Source organism: Callospermophilus lateralis, unplaced genomic scaffold, assembly GCF_048772815.1.
Source record: "Callospermophilus lateralis isolate mCalLat2 unplaced genomic scaffold, mCalLat2.hap1 Scaffold_279, whole genome shotgun sequence".
In the NCBI taxonomy this organism is placed as follows: domain Eukaryota; kingdom Metazoa; phylum Chordata; class Mammalia; order Rodentia; family Sciuridae; genus Callospermophilus; species Callospermophilus lateralis.
This window is the reverse complement of record NW_027513499.1, coordinates 131,223-150,490: the sequence shown is the minus strand read 5'-3', so window position 1 is coordinate 150,490 and position 19,268 is coordinate 131,223. Positions and strand designations below refer to the sequence as shown.

Below are 19,268 nucleotides of genomic sequence, written 5' to 3'. Positions count from 1 at the left end.
CGTATTCTGTTTTCTATCACTTGCTTACAGAATCCTCCACTTGCCTTTCCAATCTCCAAAAATTTATGAATGTTAGACTTTTATAAGATAAAACATCTCAGCTGAGTCCAATAACTAGGGACTGAGGGAAATTCTCCCTTAGTCCAGTCACAGATGATTCATGGCAGGCCTTGTGGGCAGGCTGCGCTACATCAAATGGCTTGTGGATATTCATCAGCCTGGCTTTAAGAAGGTCCCATTTATTTTGATGCCAAGAAGTCAAACTGTCCTCTCTACCTCCCTTGCTCACCCTGTTGTCCCTCTTTAAGAACAGATTCCTCCTCAGAGTTGCAGATGTTTTTTTTTTTTTTTCCCTCCAGATAAGAAATACATCAAGGTAAATGTGCATGATAGAAGAGGAAGGTTGACAGTCCTAAATACCAGAAAAATGTCATTGGAGAAGTAATGGACTAGTCACAGTGGTGCAGACTTTGGCTCAGAATTCTATTACCCTTCATTGTGTGGTGGGCATTTTCTTTGTCCTTGTCTGATTTTCCTGCATGGCAGCCTTCTCTCTGTGGGTCTGTGCCGTGGCCACCTGCATCCCCATGGGAAACCCAACACCCTGGTGCTGGAGGAACACTTCAGTGACCTTGCAGGATATAAGGGATGGGGGGAAATTCAGAGAAACAGTAGTGGGTGCCTTCCTTTTCCTGTTGAGATAGAAATGAGAAGAACGCTCTTTTAATCTTTGTGGTAACAAGGACTATTTTCTTATGTTTCCAAGAAAATTCACTCATGCAAGGGTGATTTAAGAAAAGAAAAAAATCTGCTGATGTGAAAAGTTAGAATTTTAAAGTGTTAAATGTTCTCTCATTATCAGATTTCATTATTATGCAATGGGTCATTATCATGCAGCAAGTTCCAATGCTGCAATGTAGTCATAGTTTTTACCCACACCAGAGACTAGGACATTGGCTCAGAGTCCTCCATGCAATGGAAGAAGAAGAGTGGAGTGTCTTTTTACGCACTGCTGCCCTCCATGAACAGGAAGAATGACCCGATTACCTTACAGCAGGAATGAAGAACTCAAAAGAAAAAGACGAAGCTGGGCTCCCTATGACCAATCCCCAGTCTGAGAAGCTTTTTACCCCAATGACATTTCCCAGAGCAGATTATTGCAGTAGGAATTAAATATCTGCTTGATTTTTCTCAGAAGAGGTTGGTTTTCATAATAAGAGAGAACTTGATAGTGGCATCATCTTTAATGACAGATTTTAGGTGGTTTTTTTTTGTTGTTGTTTGTTGTTGTTGTTTTTTCAAACAGCAAGACCGTTCACACTGAAACCTAATGCCTTGTGTTAGGAATTACTGTCTATTTGCATCTGGAAGAAAGGTCTTTGGTGAAAGCACTGTGGGAAAACCACATGGTGTCTTAGGGCTCAGTTTCTCTCCCAGTGCAGGTGCATCACAGAATGGGGTGGCCACAGGCATGTCCAGGGATGAGGAATGCCAGCCCTCTTCACCACCCACAGAACTGCACACCCATCAGTCTGAACCCATTCACCTGCTCCTAAAAATATCCCATGAAGAAAAAGCCATTCTAAGCCATCCTTTGATTTTGCTCTTGCTTACTTGACACTAGTAACCCACTGGTACACATGGGACCCAGTTTTCCAAGTAGAGAAGTTAAGGTAAGAAGGATTGATTCAGGTCTATCTGTCAAGTATATGGTCAATATAGAGTCATCAAAAATATGTTTTTGGATGTCTTTTCCAGAAATTTTATTGGTCCCTTACATCTGGGGCTTGACCTCTGATTTCCTTAGCAAAACCTGACACTCATGGTTAAATTTAAGAAGGTGTTTAATTTTTCCTATTTCTTTGAAGACACTGCTAACATTTTGAATCAATCCTGTGATGATTACTTTACTCACCTCAGTACCCCTCATCTATAAAGTCTCAAAACATGTGTGGGAAGTGCCAGCTTCTGATTATATTTATAAAATTCCAACCTTGACCCCAAAGCTGTGATTGTTCAAGATGCCAGATATCCAGAATTATTTCCTCAACTTCAGGAGAGCTATCCAAATCACATAAAACCTAATTCTTAAACATAAGATTCCTCTGGGAGTAAAGATCAAAATAAAACTCTGATGATGCAATTACTTGAGTGAGCACAACCAGACTTCACCTTGAAGGGAAATTATAGAGAAGGACACAGAATCTTTGGCAGCACTCGTCCACTTTGGAGTGGAAGCTTTCAGGCTTCTTTTTTGTAACCAGACAATCCTTAACCAATAGCTCACAAGTTGCTCTCAGGGATTTAGCCTGTGTGATAGCCCTGTGCTTATCCTTTCCTCAGAAGCATCTCCTTGCAACAGTACCTGTGATCCCACAGGACAGATGCTGACAAGAAGAGAGAAGGAATGTGCTACTCTCAGAGGGAAAGTGTGATTGCCAATGGCTCTAGAGAGCTCAGCACCTACATGGTAGGGCTGGGAATCAAGGAAAGCTACTGAGCTCCTTGGGTTCCTCTCAGGGTGGCACCATTCACCACTTTTTCACCAGTTCTTTATCCAAAGAAAGAAGAGCATGAATGTGTCTAAGATCTTAACAAGAACATCTCCTGGATGACTTGTCATCACCTGAAAGAAGATCAGATGATTGTAACCTGTATGTACCACCTGCTGTGTTGATCTCCGTTTCATCTGGCCTGACATGGACCAGTGATGCAACTATTAGAGTTGACCAGAGGCTCCTGGATCATAAGAATGGAAAAGCCACTTTCATGTCTCCACAACCTTTGACAAGAACCCTAAAGCTTCTTGGAATTGTCCTGAAAGAAAGTCTTGGAAACCTCTGTTGGTACAGAAGAGTCATGTGGGTTGTCTTAGAGATGCCAGTGACCTAGGCCTCCCAGATCAACCTCATGCCAGAGGTTCACAGTCTTTATAATACATAAGCTGTGTGTCTCCATTATCTCCAGTTTCTTACCTAGAGAGAAGAAGATGGTAGGAACCTACAAAACATGCCTGCAATGTCAAAAAAATAAGTATGACCCATGAGAAAAATGACTCTACTGCCATCATCTTCATCCTGAAGTCCTAAGAGAAAGATGCAGAGGATTTTGTGAAGTCTAGAATTCACCTCCCAGACTTTGCATCATTTTTTTCTAAAAGCTGGTAGGTACTTTAAAATTATGAATTTTAAAAGGATTATACTCAAAAGCATACATGTTCGGATTTTTAAGCAATCACAGCGACAGCATGGACTTCTGTATATGTCTTATAAATAAATGACATTGGACTTCAAAGACCCAGTTGTCACTTCCATTTTCAATAGCCTGAGATAAGAAAAGTCTGTTCCATTCCCAGAAATCTCTTGGACTTGGTGTTGACTGGCTGTTATCAGCTTTTGGATTCACAGAGTGGCTTGAAGTCTCTTTATGGCAGAGGAATCCCTTTTGATTTGTGGAGTCAGGGTTTGAAGTTTTGAGTGTTCCTGCTTATCTTCTGAAAAGCCACAATGTTGATTGTAACCTGAGCCTGCCTGTCACTTCCACTGGCTTCTGTTCCTACCTGCAGTCAAGAGAAATTAGCAAGCACTTTTTAAAGATATTAAAAAAAAGATTTACACTGAAAGGAGAGCTTTATTACTATATAATTTTTGAAAATTGAATGGCATTTGAAGAGAGAGCACTCTCTGAAGTCAGCCCATGGGTTTCGGGAGAATATTCTGTAGAGTGGATAGAACCTTCACTGACCACCAGAGCCATGATACCACCATTAAGTTTGAAGACAATCAGGAGTGTTTTCTCTCTGGAGAGCTCCCTCAAAGTGGGTGACACACAGTGGTGTTGTCCTTTGGATCCCAGTGATGGCGTCTACTCCAAGCTTGCCATCCCTGGGAGGGAACCCTAGGCTCACTTCACCCCTTCTGTAACTGGGTTCAGAGTTCTTTTAAGTACTTATGATTAGGACAGAAACTCTGGGTTCAGAGTTCTCTTAAGTACTTATGATTAGGACCTTCCAGAAACTCTGGGTTCAGAGTTCTTTTAAGTAATTATAATTAGGACCTTCCAGAAACTCTGCAGATGAAAACTGAGAAAACCACCTGAATCCCCGGTGTTCTTGCTCTTTGAAGGCAAAGCTCCGTGACATCCTGGGAAATGATGTCTAAGAAATTTTAAACTACTTTGCAAAATGTGATGAGTAAGCGCAACTAAAACTAAAGTGACAGATGAACCAAGCATCAAGGAAGTCTTAAGTCTTCCCCTTAGCCAGAGATGCTCCCTAGGCTGTGTTTCATGGGGGCAGTCCTGTGTTTCATTTTCTCATGAGGGTCCTTCCTGCTTGGCATTCCACAGCTTTGTCTATCCACTCCTGCTTGATAAGCCACGCTCCTTCACATTCCCTCCTGATATCCTGCTCTCATGGACTCCATGGCATCTCTAAGAATGAAGGGATGCATGCAGGCCCTGTTCATTTCCTATTCCCAATTTTCCACTTGGCTATGCACCTCAAGGAACACATCTTGAAACAGCAGTACATGGACACCTGAACCAAAGAACGCACCTTTTGTCCACCAATCTTTTGAGGCCAATATATCTTGATAAACAGCAACCATCTCTTGTCTAGCCAGAGGACTTAAAAATAGAACTTAATTTTTTATGAAAAGAGTAATAACATTTTTACAGTATATAGAATACTAGGGCTTCCAGATTAGGTCACGCCACTGCAGTCCAGCCCTATCTTTGGGATTTTTTATTCCTGTATGAAATTGAGCTGAGGATGGGGTGCAGCCTGGCTGAAGGTATCAAGGGGCTTTAAAGGGGAGAGTGCCATCTGCCTGGCATTTGTGGAAACACATGAAAAGGAGGCACAGGAAGACAGGGAAAAGGAAGCTCCTCAAAGGGAAAGGCAAAATGGATTAATGATTTATGCTGGGACTGGAGAGACAGCCCTGCTCTGAACACACAGGCAGTGGCTTGCTTATATGCACATTGAGTTCACATCAAAGCAATGTTTGGCACCCAGCCCCATAACAGGCAAAATCTTAAATGGCCAAGTAATTCTAGGCTTGGACACAGCCCTGCCAATGTAAGACAAAGCAGGCAGCACTGTATCTTTGGAGTTAGTAAAACACTGACTTGTGGTCAGGTTTTCTTTTTCAGGTGTTCCACCATGACATCCATTGATCTATACCTCACATTCTATGGAAGGTGCACAAAGTAGGAATGCATCTTACTTGAACACCAAGCATTCTGCATTCAAGTACATATGGGCACATGTGTACATGAAAAATTCAAGAATGGCAAACAGACAAGCTAATGGTATATTTGACCAAAGACTCAACCCACTCTTTCTAGTACATTTCAGAAATGATTCAAATTTTGCATATTTCTAAATCCCAGCTTCTTGGGAACACCTCTGCCTGGACAGCTTGTTCTTAGTATCGCTGCTTCCCCTTGGGGGAGGTTGGATGATGCTCTGGGTAGACAAGGGCAAGTTCTAGTTTTCCATAAACTTGGATGAACCTGACGGAGCAGGAGTGTGGCCACTTTTGCAGCTTCCCATCCTCCTTTCCCCTGTTTTCCTTTTCCATGTGTCTTCTTGATCACATTGACAAGTGCCTGGATTCCAGAATGAGCCCATGTTCCTTTGGTCTTTCCTGGAGAATGTGCTTGCTCTCCTTCCTCTCCCCTGTCATCTTATCTTTGGGTTTTTTCCCCCCTCCATGGCAGGGGGACCTCCCCCTGTGTCTCCCTAGCACCTGGCATGGTCATGTGGCAGGCAGTACTGCACTTACTGGGTCCTACCTTAAATGTCCTGTCTTTTATCTCCCAAGCTCACTATCTGGATAGGGTAGTTAAAGGTATGGTCTTCCTTCCTCTATTTTCCTGTTGTCTTGTGTGTGTGTTTGTGATGAGCATAAAAGAAGAAACGTGTATATAAAAATGTATATACACCCCATAAGCATGAAGATGTCTGGACACTGCCACATCCCCAGCTTTGTCACAGCATCCACTGCCCAGCGGGGATGGGTGTTTGGTCTCGAGGTGATTGATATACCTGGAGTGTCATTCTCTGCCTAAGCTGCTCAGATCTGTTTGTGACATCACCACTGTGCTGTTGTCCTTCCCCCCAATACATACACCCTTCACCTATTCCATCCCATCTCATGTCACCCTGCCCATCCCTTATGGCTCCTGGTCCATCAGAATTAAGATGCTGGGAACCAGCCTGGGTGGCCTGAGAGAGGAATAGACCCAAGAGCGAGCTAAGAAACTGTGAGGACTATATGCTCTTGCAGTCATGTTTATTCATCCAGCAGCCACCTAAGGAGCACCTACCGAGTACTAGGTACAGGGGCCAGGCTCTGGAGACAAGGGGAAACAGACTCTGGCCTCAGGGAGTCGGGGGGTGGTCTATTTGTTTGTTGTTTGTTTTCTTTTTCAGAGAAGACCTGGCTTTGGTAAGTTTTGTCTTTGAAGAATATTCCCTAAAGGCAAAGTAATTCATGACATTTTAAACATTTATGTGAATTTGGTGATGCCTAAATTTCCAAATTGGCCTCACTGCTCTAAGACTATGTCTGAGAATGATCAGGTATGTGATAGGACAATGAGGTCCCCAAGGAGACAGATCATGTCATATTAATCTTTTCCTCATCAAGCCCTAACTTAGCACCCGGTACAAAACATATGCTCACCAGTTGAGGACAGGTATTTTGTAGTCCGAGTGTGGGGATTTTAATCCCAGATCCCACACTTGACAAACTAGGTGACCCTGAGCAAGTCACTTCACTTGAGTCTTCTCAGGGTTAGCATGAGGGTTGTGAAACAATGAATGTCAAGTGCTTGGTGCATTGGCAGGAATGATGCTTGGTGAACGTGCTATTATGCTATTTTATCATCGTATTCTTATTCTCACCTTTCATTTGGAGGACTTCATTAGCCAGATTAATTTTTTAATTAACAGAAAAAGCAAAATTGTTTTTTAACAAGAGATAACAGCTAATTTAAACTACGTGGAAAGGGTTTGGGAGAATGATAATGGACCCAGGCTTTGCTGGGACATCTTTGCCAGATACAGCACAAGAGCCACTAGGACCCATCAGGTGATAAGAGGCAAGCCTTCTCACCACTCACGTGCTGGCCCTCAACTGACAATAAAATCATTCCAGCAGGAAAGACAAGTGCCTCTGAGCATTTTGAAAACAGATTTGACACATTATTTTCATCAGAGAAATCTTCAGGATGGATAAAATTTAATAATGGAATTATTATTTGATGGAATTTTTCCTACTATGTGAAGTTGTTTTTTTATGAGGCTTGAGGTTTGTGAATGTTTTTAAGAGAACAGATATGATTATACCCATTTGATTGAAAAAGGAAACTGCGGGAGTCATATGACTCCTCCTAAATCACACCCCAAGAAGTGGTTGAGCCGGGGCTTTGGAGTTCCCAACCCAATCCATGTTTCCAACACTCTACCTCCTACCACCATAAGTCACTGAAAATGTTCCACAATTTCTAACATTTTATCCTTCAAACTATACCTTCCAAGCTGCATCCTTACAGGGAAGTGGCCTGCATCTTATCTCAAGCCAACTGTTCTAATCCTTAGTTCCAAAATAGCATCACCAGACCTTTAGTTGGATTAGGTCAGTGAATCATAACTTGCTTTAAAAGACAAATGTTTCTTGGCAAAATCTAGGTCTGAACCCAAGCCCCCATCTGGCTGACATTCTGGTATAATGGGTACTAATTCTAAACATGAATTCAGAGACCTATACTACACAAGGTCAGGACTTGTCTAGAGCACATATTTTGCAGTTCAAAGAAAAGCCCATTTTTGTTCTCTCTTTCCAGTTGCATTGGTAGAGAATATTGGTAGCAATACTCACTCAACAAATATGTTGAACTGAGGTTTGTCCAGCTTCAAAGTAACCACCATTATAAAAAGTCCCCACCATGTGGTTTTTATTAAAAATTCAGTCTTGAATAGTATGAAATTAGAACTTCTCTGAAAATCAGGACCTGAAAATTTTAAGTGAATACTGCCCTTAAAGAAAGGGTCCCTACCCTCAGAGTGCCCGAAGTCAACAGAAAAACACAAAAACAATTCCAACAAGTGTGGTGAGAGTTATGATAGGGATCGTGAGGGCCAGAGAAAGAGACCCCCACCAGATTAGGCAGGGGACTTGCAACTTGTGGAATTCAAGCTAGATTATAAGAGAGCCACTGAAGTTTTTAAAAATCAGGATAACACCATTTGTGATTTGGAAGGATCAATCTGGCCCTATTGTAAAAGAAATGGCGGGGAGGGGGGACCAGTGTTTCTAGGGACAAGAAGACCAATTAGCAGATTATTTGCTCGCATCTAAGTAAGAAAAGATGGTGACCTGGAGAAGTGCATGTCAAGATGAAAAAGTACAAGAGGACCAGAAGGAAAACCTAAAGAAAGGGGACAATTGATATAAGACATGTGTATCGCATAGCCCCCTTGCCACTTCATTGAAAAATAAATACCTCTAAGGATTCTGAGAGTCTTTTAGTCACACCAGATCCTAGCTGCAAGGGGGCTTCTTCATAGGCCTAAGCAGGATGTTGAAGATAAAGCAATCCCTTGTCATTTAAAGGGCAGTGCTTCTTTCTAAAAGCCCTTCTCTAAACCTTAAAATTACATTATTTTGGCTCTAGCAAATACGCCTGGTGTGAGTCCTTCCAGAGGGGATTGTTGATGTTACTCGGCCTCTCTGAATTATTGATGAGTTTCAGGTTTGTGGAATTAATGAGTTTCCGCCATGGGGAAGGATGGGCATATCACTTTAAGAAAGTCAGCAGGTTGCCCTGGAGGAGGCTTCCTCATTCTTGCTAATGGGGGCATGATTATTCCAGAAGCCAAGTGTGGGATGAGAGGGAACTTCATTCCACCCACAGATACTCCAAGGTCCCTCTGAAACCAATGGGACAGTGCAGGTCCTCCGGGTGTAATTTGGTCCATTTGAAGAAACTGACTATGGAAAAAGTATCCCTGTGGTTCCATATTGAAAGCTTCCCTTTCCTTCCCTGGGAACAACTGACCCTGCAGACAGCCTCAGAGTCACGCAGAATGTGCACATTAGGCACCCAGAGAAGTGCACAAGAGCAGGGCTCCCAAAGGGGGGGTCATGGAATAGAATATTACAGGGTTATGTGGAAGAAGAATTCTGAAGTCAAATTAGAAAATGCTCCAATAATCAAATAAGCAGGTTTCTTTAATAAACATAGTGACATTCAGTGTGACTTTCTAAGATAAAAATATGGAATGCAATATTTTCTGACCTTTTTGATTACAAATGTCTCTTTCTGAGGACCTCTTAGAACTAGTATTTCACAAAATTCACTATAAGAAGTATTGTTTAAGATTGTAAAACCGGGCTAAGGTTGTGGCTCAGCAGTAGAGCACTCGCCTAGCACATGCAAGGCCCTGGGTTCGATCCTCAGCACCACATAAAAGTAAATAAAGATAACTGAGTCCAACTACGATTAAAAAATAAATATTAAAAAAGATTGTAAAACCAAATTTAAATCCTGCCTGGAACAAAGCAAGGTATAGATAGAATATAAAATTCTTGATATATTTCATCTCCTTATACCCATAAATTAACACAAGGTCTGGCATCCAGTAAATGCTGAGTTGAATTTAAGCATAGAACCACTGAACCTAATGATGTTTTGACCTTTACTATTGGGTCAGTTGTTCTAGAAGGACATAATAGATCATCTCGTCTAAAATTATAAATTAAGAAATTGAGACCAAAAGAGGAAAAGTTGACTTCCCAACTCCCACAGGTTAGACAGAGGGACCAGAATCTAGCTCTTTTCTCATTCATTGGTTCATTTCACCAAGTACATATTAAGTGCCTACTATGTGCAAGTACTGGATTAGGCCCAATGATAGGGTTTTGTTTGTTTGTTTTTTGTTTTGTCTTGGTATGGGGGATTGAACCCAGGGGTGCTTAACCACTGAGCCACATCCCCAGACCTTTTTTATATTTTATTTTGAGACAGGGTCTCACTGAGTTGCTTAGGGCCTCGCTAAGTTGCTGAGGCTGGCTTTGAACTTGTGATCCTCCTGCTTTAGCCTCCTGAGCTGCTGGGATTACAGGTGTGTGCCACACCCCTGGCCCGAAGTTTTCTTTTTGAAGTTTACATTCTAACTGAGGGAGTGAAACCATTAAACTAATTGCATTATTCACTTAAGAATATTTAAAATAATTTCTAAGAGAAATTATCTGCTAGGGAAGCATGAGATGGTAGGTCTGGTTCTGGGACATATGGCCCTGCCCTCTGCATTGCATGCTGACCCCAGGACCTTGTCACTGGGTTATCTCCTCTCTTTAGCAAGGTTTGTACTTCTGAAGACCATAGATTCAGAGTCAAACATTGACACAGTTTGGAGTCATACAAAGTTTTTTTTAAAAAATCGAATAACAGCTGCCATTCATTAAATGCCTATTTATGATACCCACTGTGCTAAATAAGTGGTGCATGTTATCTCATTTAATCATCTCATCAACTCTTTGAATTGGGTATTATCTCCATTTTACAGATGAGAAAACTGAAGCTTAGACCTAATTTGCTAGTCATCACATGAGTAGGAAGTAAAACAATGGCACTAGAATTTGAAATAAGGTTTGTCCAGCTCTGAAGTCCCTACTATTATGATACACGGCTTTTATTAAAAATTTAGGATTACATAGGATGGAATTGGAATTTCCCTGAAAATCAGGACCTGAAAATTTTTAACAAAAGTTAGTTACTTTAGAAATAATCTATTCAAAATACCTAGTGCAGCAGCCAGCCATAGTAGATCCCCAGCCTATGATCACTGTCCTGAAGAGTTTCAACCAGGAGTTGGCATATTACAGCCAATACACCATATCAGGCCCATTACTTGCTTTTGTAAATGAAGTTTTACAGAACACAGTGGTGCTAATGAATTTATAAATTATGTGCATCTGCTTTCAAGCTACAGTGCCAGAGTAAGTATTTAGAACAGATTCCCTATGGCTCACAAGGCTTAACTTATTCTGTGTGGACCTTCACAGGACAAGTTGGCTCATTCTGATCTAGGTAACTGCCTCTGTTTCCTATTTTGTTTTCTGAGCTCTACCTGAGGTTAGAATAACAACTTAGGATATGATATACCTTCTCCCAAATAGAAAGAAAATAAAGGGAGGTAGAGGGTTTTGCTGTGTACCAGGTTTCACGCATCATGTATTCCTGGTCTTAGCCATCCCAGTACCACTGCATGACAAGTAAGAAGAAAGTGAATAACATGCTGAATCACAGCCACTGGGTGGTAGACCCAGCCTTTGATATGGCTCCATACTTGTGCTGTTAGACAGAAGATGTTCTGATAGGAGGATATAGCAGACTACAATAAATCAGTTTGCCAACATTTTTTTTAATTTATTTTTTAGTTGTAGGTGGACACAATATCTTTATTTTATTTTTATGTGCTGCTGAGGATCGAACCCAGTGACTCATGTGTGCTAGGCGAGCACTCTACCGCTGAGCCACAACCCCAGCCCAGTCTGCTACCATTTTTAAAGATCAGACCATTCTTCCTTCAAGACTAACCCAAATATAAATGAGCTTTAATTAAAAGCAACTCCCAGCTGTATGGACAAAAATTTAAATAAGACTAATTGGGGACAGGGAGACTGCAAATGCTTAGATCACTAGGGATGGCCAAAGCTGACTGTTGAGACGGTGTCCCAGTAACCCCTGCACATCACAGCCCTTCTCCTAGGACCCACATTCACAACTTCCTTTTTAATCACTTTTGGGGGTGGCCATGCTGGTGGTTTCCCTTCTTTCCCAATAGCTCCTACTGTGCAAAGATCACATATTCTACATCTGCTCCTAAACCTCTAGAGGAATACCTCCTAGGCTTGGAGAAACACTCAACAGTTGTTTCTTCCTTTACCTGGAAAACATAGTGCCCAGATTGATCGGTCTCTCTGTTGCCCATCTCAAGTGAAAATGAACATGTTCTTTTCTTTGCCGTTGGAGTATCAGTCAACAATCAAAAGTCCTTAGAGCACTAAAGTTTTAGACTCACCACCTGGTCCTAGAGTCAAAGAACCAGCACAGAATAAATATTGCCTGGCCATCTTGATTAAGTCACCTGCAGCCCTTGCAGATGGCTACACCTGTTCAGTTCCCATATCTTTTAAGTCTCTCTTAAGATACTTCACAGTGAATTTTTGTGCTTATTCAAATTTGCATCCTTTGATAGACTACATGCTCCTCAAGAATAAGATCTAAGTCTTATTCATCTCTGAGCCTATAGCACTAACCTGGAGAAGGTGCTGAATAAGTGACAGGTGGGCAGATAGATATACAGATGCACAAAATAGAAGCAGAGCAGCCTACCTGAGCCTGCGTTGGCACTTGCTGACAGCACAAGTTTGTCTATCTCACCATAGTTATGGAGCGCCTCTGGGTGCAGAGCCCTCTTCAAAGTATAACATAGACAAGGTGGTAAGAAAAAGACATAAGTCCTCAAAACAAAGACAGTGGCTTAGGGGAAAATAGAAGAAAATAAGTCAAAAGCCTGAGGTCCAATAAAATTGACCTAGTAACAAGAGTTGAAAAAAGAAGAACCTTTTAGAGTTGAGTCCAGAAGTGCCAAGGGACAAGAGGAATAAACAGAGAGATGTTTCCTTTGTTCCAGACAGCAGCCAGAACAAAGGGAGCACAGGAGAAGGAATAAGTAGCAAGGCCTGTGCAGAAACTCCTCTGGTCAGATTGAGCCAGGCCTCCACCCACTGTCTGCAGCCCCAGAATCCAATCACCATGAAGGGGAGAGCTGTAGATGCAAAGGGTGTGGGTTCCAGACCTATCCCTGCTACTTCTGCCTGCTACCTTAGCAAATCCCTTTGCCTCTGCGTCTCAGTTGTCTTCTCTATGAAGTGGTAGGCCTTAATGCCACCTGCCTTCCTGGTCTACTGTGGCACTGTTGTGCTAATGGATGTGGAGGCACAGTGTGAGTTGCTGGCAGAGTGGCTGCATGGGAAGGCAGTCAGTGGTGCATGGGCGGACCTCGACTCTGTATCCTTTGTCTTGCAGAGGGTTGTCCTGGGTTGTGCAATGGCAACGGCAGATGTACCTTGGACCTGAACGGGTGGCACTGCGTCTGCCAGCTGGGCTGGAGAGGAGCAGGCTGTGACACTTCCATGGAAACCGCCTGTGGAGACAGCAAAGACAACGATGGAGGTAGGGCTCTGGCACCCATGGGCCCTGGCAGCTCCAGGGGCAAGTGGCGTTACTGAGTTAACAGGCTTCCAACACCAGCTGTGCAGTCGGCGGGGGCGGGGGATGGGGGGGCGTGCACCGCCAAGCAAGAACCATTCATGTGGCTTAAGGAGTGAGTACAATGTCACTAGTTGTTCCATTTGGATTCGTTAAAATTAGCTAACATAAATGAAATTAATTGACATCCAGCAGCTAGGATAGAGAAGAAGGAAGAAGGTACATAGAAAAAAAGAGTTTTCCCATAATTCAACAGTGGGATGAGTTGCCTGGCAACGTTATGAGCTCCTCCCTGGAGGTGCTAAGAAGAGGTCATCCAGTTCTGTGTGGCAGAAGCTGTTGAGGCTGCTCCTCCCGGGAAAGGACGTTGAATTACTTTTGATGAAGGGCTCTTCTCTGATTTGGAGAACACCATTACCTCCATACCCTCTGTCCCTCTGGGTATGCCAGAGAATTTGCCTTTGCTTTGGATTTTTTTCAAGTGCTAGATAATTAAAACCCAAAGAATGAGAGGCTAGTCTAAGACCTGGGTTCTAATTCCAGCTCTGACTTTGACTCCCTGTGCAATCCTTAGTGAGCTACTTATTGTCTCTGGGCTTCATTCTCCCTATGTAGAAGATGGAGCAGTTGGACCATGAGGGCCATTCCAGTTTTTATAATAGACATACATTTAGGCTTCATTTCTCTGTTGTATAAACTTGCATAAATACAACCAGAATGTATTCTACTTTGCCACCTAGATGATGCCTGTTCTATGGATCTCAAGGGATTATTAGGAAAAGAAAAGGATAAAGATGTGGAAAAGAACATCAGGACAATTAACCATTCTTTTCTAATGATGGCCCAACTGTTGTCTGGAGTTGTTTCTGCAGCTACCTTTTCTTTATACCAAGGTACTTTCTAGTATACTACAGAGTAGTAAGTCAACAAAGCAGAAACTCAGCACCCCAATCTTTGGAAATTTTTTTCCTAGGGTATTTCTAAAATCTGAAAGCATTATAAGAATTAGAAAGCCAATTGTGTAATATTGCTCTGGTTCATTTGCAGCCAGAAATGGCTGTTTTAAACGACTGGTTATTATCTGAGATTCCCTTCAGTCCTTCTGCCTACTGCCCAAATCCAGAAGGCAGCCAGGCCTGATGCACACAGGTCTGGGCCTAGTGGAGTAACTGTCAACCAGGAGCTTGGGACTGACATTGGTCTTAATAGCAAGACAGACAGTAGATGCATGTTCTTCTGAGATCTTACAGTATTGAAATGGCCCATAATCAACCTGAAACTTGTGGAGTTTATTAATTCTTGTGCTGCATAAATATCCAGAGTTTCTATGATGGGACTAGGACTTTTGCCAGGTACACAGATGATTAAGTCCTGTCCCTGTACCCCAGGAGCTCAGGTGAAGGAAAGAGGCCCAAAGTTGAATGTTCTTGTTCTGTGATAAGTGCTGTTATGGGGTTTTATGTTGGTTGTTGTGGGAGTAGGAAAACATTCATCAGGAAGTTGATACTTGAATAGGAAGGAGTTTCTTGGAAAGGAAAGAACTTTCCATTTAGAAAGACCATCATGGGGAAAGTCAGGACAGAGCAGGGAAGGGCATTGAGAATTCCTGCTTTCAGGCAAGATAAAGAATGATCTCATTTGCTCTTCATAGGGAAGAGACATCAGCCTATATTATCTTCATGATTTGCCCAGCACCCCCTTCCCTTTGCCTTTGTGGGCACCATGCCAATGACGAACAGTCACACCCTTGTAATAGAAGAGAAGGGGAGAGCAGCCGCACCATGAAGTCATTCCCTTCTCAAGAGTTCAGTATCTTGGCCAACGCCTTCAAACAGCTGTTGAACATCTGGGCAGTAAAAAACTGAATGTATTTGGGAAATGTGGAGAAAGAGCACACTCCCCTCTAACACGCATGAAAGACTGGCTTATAGAACAGGGTTCATTTATTCTTTGCTTGAAATCCAATTGCAGTATAACTTGTCTGCCACACTTCAGAGCCAGCCCTCCCAGCACTGGAGCCCACCACTGCTTACATATGGCCTGGGCACACAGTAGCCCAAAGCCCCACTGCTTTGGTGGAAGAGCCTTTTGTCATAGGAAATGGAGCTAAGCCCAACCCCAGGGGATTGGATCCTACTCCATCTGCTCTCAGAGGTGAGCCAGCAGGAAGTAGAAAAGAATGATCAGAAAATCCCCAATTGTAGGAAAATATACCTGTTACATTTTTTGGAGCATGTTAGGGACTGAAATGAGTTTTTACATCCATTTTAGCAACGTTATACAATAGCATGGAAATGTGATTTCATTTTCTGCCTCAACAAATGTAAACTGAGTATCTACACTGCACCAAGACCTGTCCAGTGTACTAGGATTTCAGAGATAAATAAGACACAGACCCTGCCTGTGCCAAGTTCGTGATCTAGAGGGGGAGAAGAGGAAACAGCAGGTAATTGCAATACAATGGGATCCTGTGTTGAAAGAGCAGCCACTTATTCACCTGATGTTATCAGGTGTCTGGGTGCCCTCCTGGAAATAGTAACATGGTCCCTGTCCCAATGGGCTTCCAGTCCAGCCAGGAAGAACTTCCATGAGTTGTTGTGATTAGAAATACAACCATCTGGGTAGGATGGATTATCAGGAATTTTTGGCCTTGTGTTCTCAACTGTGAAATGAGGAAACATCTCACTTTGAGATCCTCTTGATTCAGTGATCTCTCCATCCATTGGGGAAGACCAGAGGAAGGTGCAGGGGGGCCCTGCTTCTCAGGGGGCACATATGAAATAGATATAGGACCAGAGACAGGCAAAACTCATCCTCACTGGCCTTGCCTACAGAGACAGTCTGGGAAGGGAAAACAGAGTGCCCTACATGGGGAACGTGAGCGTGGGCCACATATAGCATGGGCTCTTTTCAGTGCAGTTGAGCACCACACGTTTTGGGCCCCTGCTGTCGACAAGGCCCCGTGCTCTTTCCTGAGGGGATATGAGGACCAGTGAACATGGCCCAGTCTTTCTCCTTCAGGAAGCTCACAGTCATTTGGAAGAAATTGTCATTCAAATGACTAAATCTAATGGAGTCAGAATGAAATAAGTGCTTTTATTTCAGCCATGACAGTGAATGCAGCGTAATCCCAGATACATAATTTAGAGTGGAAGGAAATAGTGTTAGAGTCTTGCTGAGTGGTTGTTCATGGTTGAAATGACTCAAGGGCCTGAAGAAGGAATTAGCAGAGTTTAATGTTGAGTAACAGGGCCAGAAGGGACATCTGAGAAATCAGCTTCAGCTCCTCCTCCTTTTCCCCTGCATGTTACAGACAGGGAAACTGGAGCCCAGAAAGGGGAGGTGACATCATATACTTCACAGTCACATGGAAAGTCATTAACACAGACCAGACCAGACTCAAACCCCAAATGTGAGTCATGGCACATGGCCTGGTGAGCCTGGAGCACCCCACCTTCTCCTAGTGCCCTCTCCTCCTAGAAATGCAGTGAGCGCTCCTTAGACTAAGTGGGCTGTGGCACAGTACAGTCACTCAGGTGTCCTTTTACAGCGTGCCAAGCAATTGTTCATCCACTGAGCCACACTATGATGGATGTGGTATGATTATCCCCTTTCTATTTCCTTATCATGAGGAAAAGAGGCTTCCTCGTGTGTTGCCCAGGTCATGTGGGTAGCCAGTGGCAAAATATGCTGCCATCTGAGCAGAGCTTTTCACTATGCCAGACCTCAGACGTGTGGCTCCATCAAAAACCACTGTGGTCCCTCATTTGTCAGATAACTCCCATTTTCTCTTCTTTCCCATCTTGGTAGGTTTAAAGCAACCCTTTTTCAAATTAAACTTGAATTTCAAGGTTCATTGAGAATACTGTTGAAGGTTTTTTAAACTGTGAGACAAAAAAAAATGTTATTCAATGTGGCTGAGTTGGGAGCAGCTTTATTGGTTTGTTTTTGTCTTCATGTATGGTCATTGTCTGGATTTAAAAATGGAAAACAGATCCTGGATGTGACTTAGTAAGTGCCAGTCTCCTGATTTTTTATTGGAGCTGCCCATACATCCAGCAAATGGCCAGATTTCACCCTGGGGGAACTAAGTGGTAAGAGGGGCCAGCGGAGCAGGCACAGTGCCCCTGACTCACCCCCTCAATGTGAATCCCTCCTTGTGCCCCACTTGCCAAAGACAGTGTGCCCTGTTCTCATGGCACCCTATTTGTGAAGCCCTTGTTGAAGTGCTGTCAAAAGCATCTTCTCATTAGATGCACACTGACCCTCTCACAAAGATGCTCTTATGCCCATTTCAGAGATGGTCAAAGAGTGGCCCTCCTATGCTAAGTGACTATGGGGATAATAATCCCTACCTACAAGTTTGCGATCAGGATTATAGGTTATGTGTCTAAGGCGACTTAGAGGCAACATAGCACAGAGATTTAAAATGCAGGATCTGTACTGAGATTTTCTGCATTCAATTCCTGGCCCCCCTGTTTGTTGACTGTGTGACCTTGGGAGGATTACTCAACTTCTCTAAGACTTCCACCATCACCTGTGAATATCAGTTCTCCCTCCTGTTCCTTTCCACTTGCAAACAGAGAAACGTGATAGTTATTACAGAATACATATTTGTATCTAAATAAGTACTTTTAAAATTGTAATTATGCTCTTCATAATATTCTACTTTTTTTCACTAAAAGTCTCCAAATAATAGAGGATTTTGACTTTTTACATTTTCTTTGCTAAAATCTATATTCTAAACTGTTACATGCTCATTGCTAGACTGAAAAAAAATCCAAATGTACATAAAGGAAAATAATAGCCATCATTGAAAGAATCTCACAATAAATTTGCAGGCAGACATTTACATGTAGGGTTACTGAATCTCAGTAAGCTGCAATGATTTGCTCAAAGTCACATAGTGGATCAGTGGAGAGCAAGGAATGAATGGAAACTGTGTTTAAAAAGAGCATACCAGAATAAAAACTCCACTGGAATTTAAACAGCCAGACCTCTTTTGATAAAGGATCTTTAAGCAGCTTCAAGGTATGATAATCTCTTAGATGCTCTTGGCCCCATGAAAAACAATCATGGGTGGCAATACACACAATTGATAGAGCAACCTAGAATGAGAAATTTCAGGAAAACAGAAGAAAGCTTTCAGTCCTCCCTTCTCCTCCCCATCTCCCATTGCAGGAATGGAGAGTTCACAAAAAACCATAGAATTTGGTCACCCTTCAGACTATCTCTAAACCACGCTTCTCATGATAAGAGACAAGAGAGAAATTGACCTTTAAAAATCTTGTGTTCCAAAGAGCAGATAAAGATTTTGTAAGCTTTTTGAAAGAAGGCACAGAATTTATTACAGAGAATGACAAAAACTTCTCCCAGATGTGTATAGAAAGGAGAGGCGCATTCCACCCTCTCTCTCCAGGGCCTCCCAGATGCTGCTTGTGGCCTATAGTTAAACAGCTCTGTGTTCAGACGGCAGACAATGGTGGGTTGAGGTTGGCTGATGGGCTGTCCAGCCAGGGGAATGGGTAAGCCTGCAGAAAGACTGATAGGCTTGTTATAACCCGTTCATGTGACCAGCAATTCGATGAATCAAACAACTACAGTACAGGTTTACTAAGCACTTATCCATCCTCCTGGTTTACATTTAAGCATCCTCTCTTCCAGGAAATGTCCCATCCCTATCCTGAGTTGGGTTCCCCACTTGAGGCTTCCAGAACTCTGAGCTTCCTTCTTTCCCAGTTCTCTCTTGGCTGACTAACCTACGGCACTAAATTCTTTGGCAGTGACACTCCTTTATTTCTACATGTCAGGTGCCTAACACAGGGCCCACCAGCCACAGAATGGTGCCAAATAAACATACCAGGCTTGTCCTCCTTGCTCCTTTCCAAGGAAAGGGATGAGCACTTCCTGCAGGGAATGGATTCCATTACACGGTCTGGCCATGGGCCCTGCCAAACTGATTGAGCTGCTTGATTTGG

The 19,268-nt window shown here is 42.8% G+C and overlaps 1 pseudogene; it reads left to right on the top strand.

The window, feature by feature from the left end:
• Positions 1–19,268, top strand: part of LOC143387209 (teneurin-4-like) — a 266,697-nt pseudogene that overhangs the window by 161,425 nt on the left and 86,004 nt on the right.